The sequence below is a fragment of the Cydia fagiglandana genome, chromosome Z (assembly GCF_963556715.1).
Source record: "Cydia fagiglandana chromosome Z, ilCydFagi1.1, whole genome shotgun sequence".
Lineage (NCBI taxonomy): Eukaryota > Metazoa > Arthropoda > Insecta > Lepidoptera > Tortricidae > Cydia > Cydia fagiglandana.
Window position 1 is genome coordinate 40,389,431 of NC_085959.1, and position 7,890 is coordinate 40,397,320.

The 7,890-nt window shown below is 38.5% G+C and overlaps 1 long non-coding RNA gene across 1 annotated transcript in view; it reads left to right on the plus strand.

The window, feature by feature from the left end:
* The first annotated feature begins 5,187 nt into the window (after nt 1-5,187).
* LOC134678443 (uncharacterized) overlaps nt 5,188-7,890 on the plus strand; it is an 87,592-nt gene continuing 84,889 nt past the window's right edge. The window contains exons 1-2 of the long non-coding RNA XR_010100181.1: nt 5,188-5,960; nt 7,148-7,436. This is a non-coding gene — a long non-coding RNA (uncharacterized LOC134678443). The remainder of the gene's footprint in view (nt 5,961-7,147; nt 7,437-7,890) is intronic.

Genomic DNA, 7,890 nt, shown 5'->3' on the forward strand with positions numbered 1-7,890 from the left:
ATCTATTATATTATTTTTACTTGTGTTATTTAACCACTTAGAAATAGAGAAATAAAACGATTTTGATATTTTTATAGACTTTTATTTATCAAAATAAGAACATGTAAATACAGACACTGAGACACTGGACTACATAGACCATTCAACGAGGAAGGGACCTCAACAATCAACTTTCCAGTCCCGATTTAGATTTTTTTATATTTTAACTTTTTAGCCAGTACCAAAGTGCCTTTCAATATTGTTGAGGTCGTAAAAAAATAATCCTCCATTTAAATAGTAATAAAATACATAGTATGTTACACAACGAAGGCCGCAAAAATGTTTGTAGAGCCATAAGAGCGTATCACATATTTTTGCGACCTTCGAAGAGTAACATATTAATGTAGGTGACTGTACATGTACAATTAATATTAATAGTTTTTAAACATGTAATATGGCAAACCGGCATGGTGGTGCGGCCAAAGCGCGCATTGGTCGGTTGTGAAAAAAAACCAAGCCATTCGCCCGTCTTTTGTTTTTTCTCATCAATTTTCTCATGGAATTTTGTTGCAAATAGCACAATTCTTATTTTATTTCTTATTTAATGTGACTCGATGCTTATGAGTTGTGTTAAAACTTAATACGGGGGCTGCGTTAAATGCAGGTAAATTAGTGTAATTGTTTACATAGTATTAAGTTGCTGGTTACATAGACAGCCCGTATTAAACTATAAATAGTTGGTAATTTGATCGTGACGTCACATGCTAGTGTTTCATATAAATTCCATAGAGCTCATCAAATTGTTTTGACGGTTCGAAAAAGAAACTGATTTGACTAGTAGTCAAATACCCCATTGTTTTACTATAAGGACATATCGTCGGGTGACAAGCAAAAGTCACTAAGTACCACCCAGTGTTCATAGTGAACCATATTAAATAGTACTAAAAAAGGGCTAATTATTGTTTATTTTTTTTTAGTAATTAGTGTCTTTTGCTTGTCACCTGACGACAGTGGCGTGCAGTGGAGATAAGACTTAAATCGGGCTCTAGAAGAGTCATTCTTGAAGGAATGTAACGCAAACTATAAAAATCGGCAACTTTTTTTTTGGTCATTTTGTATGGACTGCCTACCCTAGTGCCTACCTTTTTTTGTATGCACTGCACGCCACTGCCTGACGATACTTTTCATTTACCAAATTGTGGTGCCTACTGTTTTATTAGATAATATCCTTAAATTGACAACCATTGTCCCTATTTTGCGTTTTTTTATTAAGTTCATAAACTTACCCCTGTTAAACGGGTATTCTTAAGATCTAATGTAACATTTATCTAACAATTAAACATCGTCACAACAATAAAAAGCTTAAACCTACGGCACAGTTAAATAATTCTCTGACGTAACTGAGCGTTTTCCAAAATAAATTTACATTTCAATCATGTCTTCAAAATATTGACTTAATTCTTGGGCTCATGAATCTCATGATGCTCAGAATCATTTGTACATTCACGCCTCATACATGAAAAAATGATCCTGAGTAAAATGAGCCCAAGAAGTCAATATTTTGAAGACATTAATGAAATGCACATTTTTGTTTGTAACGCTCAACTATGAAAACGTTGGGGAAATGCGTTTACGCATGCTGGCCCGGGGGAACCAGGAACGATGACGGGCTAACCAGTAATAGGACTACCGTCTAAAACCACCAACGAATGCCAACTCCGGCGTGGCTCACTCCGCGATTTCGTCGCTTTGCTACAGGTAGCTAAAACTCCATCCGTTCGACCCCAATTTTGGGGTTTGCCATAAGCCACGCGTGGCGCTGTCGCCACCTAGCGGCCATATCTGTGCTGATCGTGACAGACGCGTTTTGTTAGAGAGTGAGTCTTCTGTACCTAGTACTATTATTTATTCTGTGGCCTTGTAGAGGAGCGCCGCAGGATCACTGTCAGCATTCGACTGCATACAATGAAATTATGAAATACCTCGAAGTTGTAGGTTTTTATGCCGTTAAGTACAGAAAATATAACAGTGCCGTACGATTAAACTGTTTTACACAACAAGAAATATAATATGACACTCATTATCAACTAAATATGGTTGATATTTAGTTGCGGTGCAGTGCGGCAAGCGGGCCAAAATTCTTTTTATTGTCGTGTTTTATTGTACTTCCGCCTTCTATCAAATAAATAAGTAGAGTGCTATCTAATGTCTTTCTAGCTGTAGGTTATATTTTACATGTGAAAAATTACAAACTAAATTTCACCTCATACAAAAAGCTACACTCGGTCACATTTTTTGGAGACAAACGAGAAAAGGAAAAGAATTTTGACCCAAACACGTTACTAGAATGTCTAGAAACAAGATATAAATTAAGGTCAAACGTAGTTAACGGACAAGGAATACAAGTTCACAAAGTTATGGACTAAGGAGAATAGGCCAAAGGGTGACTGCTTTAGATATTGGCCACTACATAGTAATTGGCCACTCTTAACAATAAACCTTCAATTGGCTTGTTTTTAGGGTTCCGTACCCAAAGGGTAAAACGGGACCCTATTACTAAGACTTCGCTGTCCGTCCGTCCGTCCGTCCGTCCGTCCGTCCGTCCGTCCGTCCGTCCGTCTGTCACCAGGCTGTATCTCACGAACCGTGATAGCTAGACAGTTGAAATTTTCACAGATGATGTATTTCTGTTGCCGCTATAACAACAAATACTAAAAACAGAATAAAATAAAGATTTAAATGGGGCTCCCATACAACAAACGTGATTTTTGACCAAAGTTAAGCAACGTCGGGAGGGGTCAGTACTTGGATGGGTGACCGTTTTCTTTTTGCTTTTTTTTTTCATTATGGTACGGAACCCTTCGTGCGCGAGTCCGACTCGCACTTGCCCGGTTTTTTCTGATTTGTTAAGTGTGGCCAATAACTATGGCAGTCACCCTAGTTCTATGAAAATAATTAATAGACTAAGATCAGTTCTGGTCGCAACTCGCCAAGCACTAAGCGGACAGCCTAGCGCGCGCAAGTGCGGTTATGATTATTTTAATACAAAATACACAGAAGATAATATCAATACCTATAGGTATAACATTGAATTACCCTACATCCGGGAAACATCAACAGGGCGAATCAACTTTGAGACGCGAATCTGTCCACTTTTTTAATTTAATAAAAAATATAATTAAACATAATTATCATCATCTTCCTCGCATTGTCCCGGCTTTGTGCCGCTTGGCAACTAATCCCAAGACTTGGGTACTTTCTTATACGTAAAATAAATTATTTCACACCGTGAACGAAATAAATCACTAGATAATTATTAGAAAAACATAGATACGAGTAGCAGTTATTTTTAAACATAATTTATATTTAATAAATCGGATGGAAGTATAAAAAGTAGGTGAGTTGACTGTGACGTCACTACACAAGTTTTCATATAAATTCCATATTAGCAAATCGTTTTGACAGTTCTAAAAAAAAAGGTGATTTGACTAGTAGAAAAGTAGCCAATTGGCGTAGACACTAATTTTTACGAAAGCGACTTCCACCTGGTCCAGAGGGTAAACTAGGACTTAGTGGGGTTAGCCGAAAAACTCATTGGACCCGCGACCTCCGGAATTAAGGGCCCTTACCGTTAGGCCACCAGGGGGCTCCCGCGAAAATCGAAATTCGCAAATTGCTTGGAAATTGGATCTTTTTCTTTTACTCCAATGAAGGCGTAATAAGTGTGACAGAGAAAAATGCCCGCAATTTGCGAACTACGATTTTCGCGGTTATAGCCCAGCGTTCCTCCAATAATACGAGTAGATAATTTATTACTTTTAAATCATTTTATGTTATATGTTAAACCAAGCGGTTTGCTCTCTTGTAGACCTTAAATTTAGACAAATACACAATTTGTTTATATTGGAAACGTGATTTCTTGGTAACTCCAGAGACATTCTTCGTAACGCCAGAGACGTGATAAGTGTCGGATCAAAGTTTGATTCGCCCATCAACAGAGAAATACATTGACATTAACGACATTTTAAACCTAAAATGGGCGCTTTCAGCAAAAGATTATGATGGTATGGCTGGACGTAACTTGAACCCGCGACCTTAAGACGTCAGAGAACTACGGTTTTCTATAAAAACGCAGCCTCAATTTCCTCTCGGGATATTAACATTCTTCCTCTTCAACAACAATATTTCCTCTTCGTTAGATTATACAATTTGTATGGAATTAGTTTTTCGCTCCTAACTTATAATAATCAAAAAATGGAATCAAAGGAAGGGACATAGCTATGATTAATATACAACTAAGACTAGAACACAATGTAGAAATATGTTCCAGAAACTCTATAATATCCAGGGAGGAAAATGGGGAATACGTTTGTATGGAAAAGCGGTTGTCCACTATCCCCTTTAGTCCATTGGTCTCGGTCAAGCCAAGGTCGCGGGTTCAAATACATTTATATTCACTTTAAATTATTCCAAAACAGTAAGACTTGTAAATATTTCCAAATGCAAACTTAAACTTGTTTTTGCGAGGCAAACTAGCAGACGGATCGCTTAACGGTAAGCGATAACCGTCGCCCATCGACTCCCGCAACACCGGAGGTGTTGTAAGTGCGTTGCCGGCATTTAAGCTGGTACGCTCTTTACAACTACATATATATCTTACCACCACTTGCACCATCCCACTAACCAGTGTCAATTTGTACTGGTAACCATGGTAACTCCAGGTTTAACCGGTTAACCCCAGGTTAGTGGGATGGTGCAAGTGGCCTTTAGTCGCAGTACGTTTACATTATCACCCCGTTAAATCCCCCATAGACCTGCGTCCCATTTGGTGGCGCATGCCTGTGGAGTCATCCGTTTAACTGGGGAATAGTCAAATTGACGTGAGTCGTACTAACATTATAAGGTTTAACTCACGTATTTTTAGTCACTCGGGGTCATCCATTAATTACATCACACGAATTTCTAAGTTTTTTGACCCCTCCCCCCTCTTTGGCACACTTGGTCACATTTGGCAAACCCCTCCGCTCCAGGTGTGACGTCACATTTTTTCAACGAAATCGGCAAATCGAATTAAGTAGGTTGTACTTATTATTAAAATTTTATCAAAATATTTTTGGATATAGAAATATTAGTAACTTTATAACCAAAACAAAGTTTGTGACTCCCCCCTCCTCCCCGTCACATTGTCACATTTTCTTGACCCCCTACCCCTGTAAACGTGTGATATAATTAATGGATGACCCCCCTCGCGCGACATGTTTCGGAAAGCCTAGGTAATGTATGGTATAATTATAAATAAACAACAAAACATAGAAAACACCCATAACTCGGCAACAAATCGTCTTCCTCGCGCTGTCCTGCATTTTTGTCACGGCTCATGGGAGCCTGGAGCTCGCTTGGCAACAAATCCCAAGAATTGACGTAGGTACTAGTTTTTACGAAAGCGACTGCCATCTCACCTTCCAAGCCAGACGGTAAATTAAGCCTTATTGGAATTACAGTTTCCTCACGACGTTTTCCTTCACCGAAAAGCGACTGGTAAATATCAAGTGATATTTCGCACATAAGTTCCGAGAAACAAATTGGTACGAGCCGGGGTTTGAACCCGCGACCTCCGGATGGAAAGTCGCACGCTCTTACAGGTAGGCCACCAGCGCTTCTTCATAAATCGGGAACAAATATTTGTGATAAACACACAAATAAACGCCCTTACCAGGTTTTTGAACCCGGGACCTCTCGCTTCGCAGGCAGGGTCACTACCGATTAGGCTAGGAGGATGAGTAGGAACTATAAGTGAGTTAAACCCTTAACAAAGATAATTGATTGTAATAGAGAGGTAAAGTCTAAGAAAAAAACGTGCCCCTTAGTTTGAAATCCAAAACAGATGGCACTGTACTGCGCCATATCAAAGAGAATAGAGCTTATACAAAATCAATATTTAATAAGTACATATCAGTGAAAGAATAGTTTTAATTAGGGATGTACCGACTAGTCGCCGACTAGTCGGGAAAGCCGACTATCCGGCCACATTTGTAGTCGGCGATTAGTCGGCGACTAGTCGGCAAAAATGGCCGATTAGTCGGCACTTTATTAGTGAAAGAAAAACAGAAAAAAAGAAATCAACAGTCAATATTTACCATATGTTTTTTGTCTATTTTACTAAAATACCCCTTCAGAGTGCATACAAAAACTTTTGTTCATATAATTGACCGTTTGATCGTTATCGTATGTAGGTGGGCTGGTGTTTCCCTGTACAGGGGGCCGATTTTTTAAATTCGATCACTCGATTTCGTGTAGTTCGTTAAATGATATCTCCACTACTAGGCGTTTAAATTCTACTAATAGAATTGAAATCGAGTGGCCAATACCACTAGATTCCAAATTTCGATCGCTCGTATTTCAAAAAATTGCATTTTCGAGTTTCCACCGATTTTCGAGTGACGAAATCGAGCGATCGAAATTCAAAAATCGGCCCCCAGGTCGATCTCAACTGATTCTCGTGTAATTTCATGGCCAAGTTCGATAGGTAGTTAAATGATTTTATTATACTTAATTCAGTTTTTTTTTAAATGGTGGAGACATGGGGAACTCTTCATGTTATTGCAAAATTTAGAGACTTAGGGCACGTTGTTCGTAAAGACGCTGACCACAGGGGATAGGTTCTTAACTGGCGACTACGTACGGAAAATAGAGCCTTGGAAATACCTCCTACAAGCTGTACTGACAGTCTGCTCAGGATCGCAAATAAAAGAAAGACAGAAATTGAACGAGGATTCTTGTAATAGGTCTTTGAACCTGTAGAGAATACCTTTTAGGTAATAATATGATGAATAGCGCAACCAAAGGAGCAAAACTATTGTTTTTCACCTGAACTCTATCACCATATAGACTTGTTTAAATCATATAAAACTGTAAATAAGTATGTACCTACTATTGTGTGCCCTTACAGGGTGTCATGAACTGGCCATTTAATTTGTAACACTTAATTATGTACATGACAATGCAACATTGAATAAATTACTAAATGACTAAACTTATACGAAACTAATGATCTGGCCGACTAGCCGACTAGTCGGCCGACTAATCGGCCATTCGAGCGCCGATTAGTCGGCTAGTCGGCTAGTCGGCCAAATCAATAGTCGGTACATCACTAGTTTTAATATAACAGTTTTAATATGTTCTATCGAAATATAGCAGTAAATGTACAGTGGTTACATAATTCACCATGACAGTAACTCTCTATATCAAATTCTCTTTGGCCATATGTTTTGCGGTCACTGAATTGTCATTCCTCAACTTTTGACAATCTGAGTTACCGCAAAATGTATAGAGCTGTACAGCGCCATCTTGTTTAAGTACCCGTCAAATTCGAAGCACGAAATTGTCTAAGATTTTACGCAACTTAAGCGCCACTTGCACCATCCCACTAACCCGGGGTTAACCGGTTAAAACGTTGAGTCAGTGTCAAATTGTACTGCATGGTATCCATGGTAACTACGGGTTTAACTGGTTCACCCCGGGTTAGTGAATGGTGCAAGTGGCCCTTAGACTAAGAAAAGTCTGCAGCGATTTTGATAGCCCACGCAGTGACAGTGTTATTTTAAAAGTCATACTTCTATGAAATAGAATAGAATAGAATAGAATATCATTTATTTCAGTATAAGTACACAGTTATACAATACATACACAGAAAGAAAGGAAAATAAAAAATAACACTTATAACTAACTTGTACACTGTAACTATACCTACACTGAAAAAGGTGAACACTCAGCATAATGCCGGGTAGGGTGGGCCGATTTTGTATGGAAGAAAATAAATATTCAAAACTCATATCGTAATAGGTATCAAAAGTTGCGTAATAATGCGTAGATTACAGTTCTAGCAAAAATAATCAAAATAGGTATTATTTT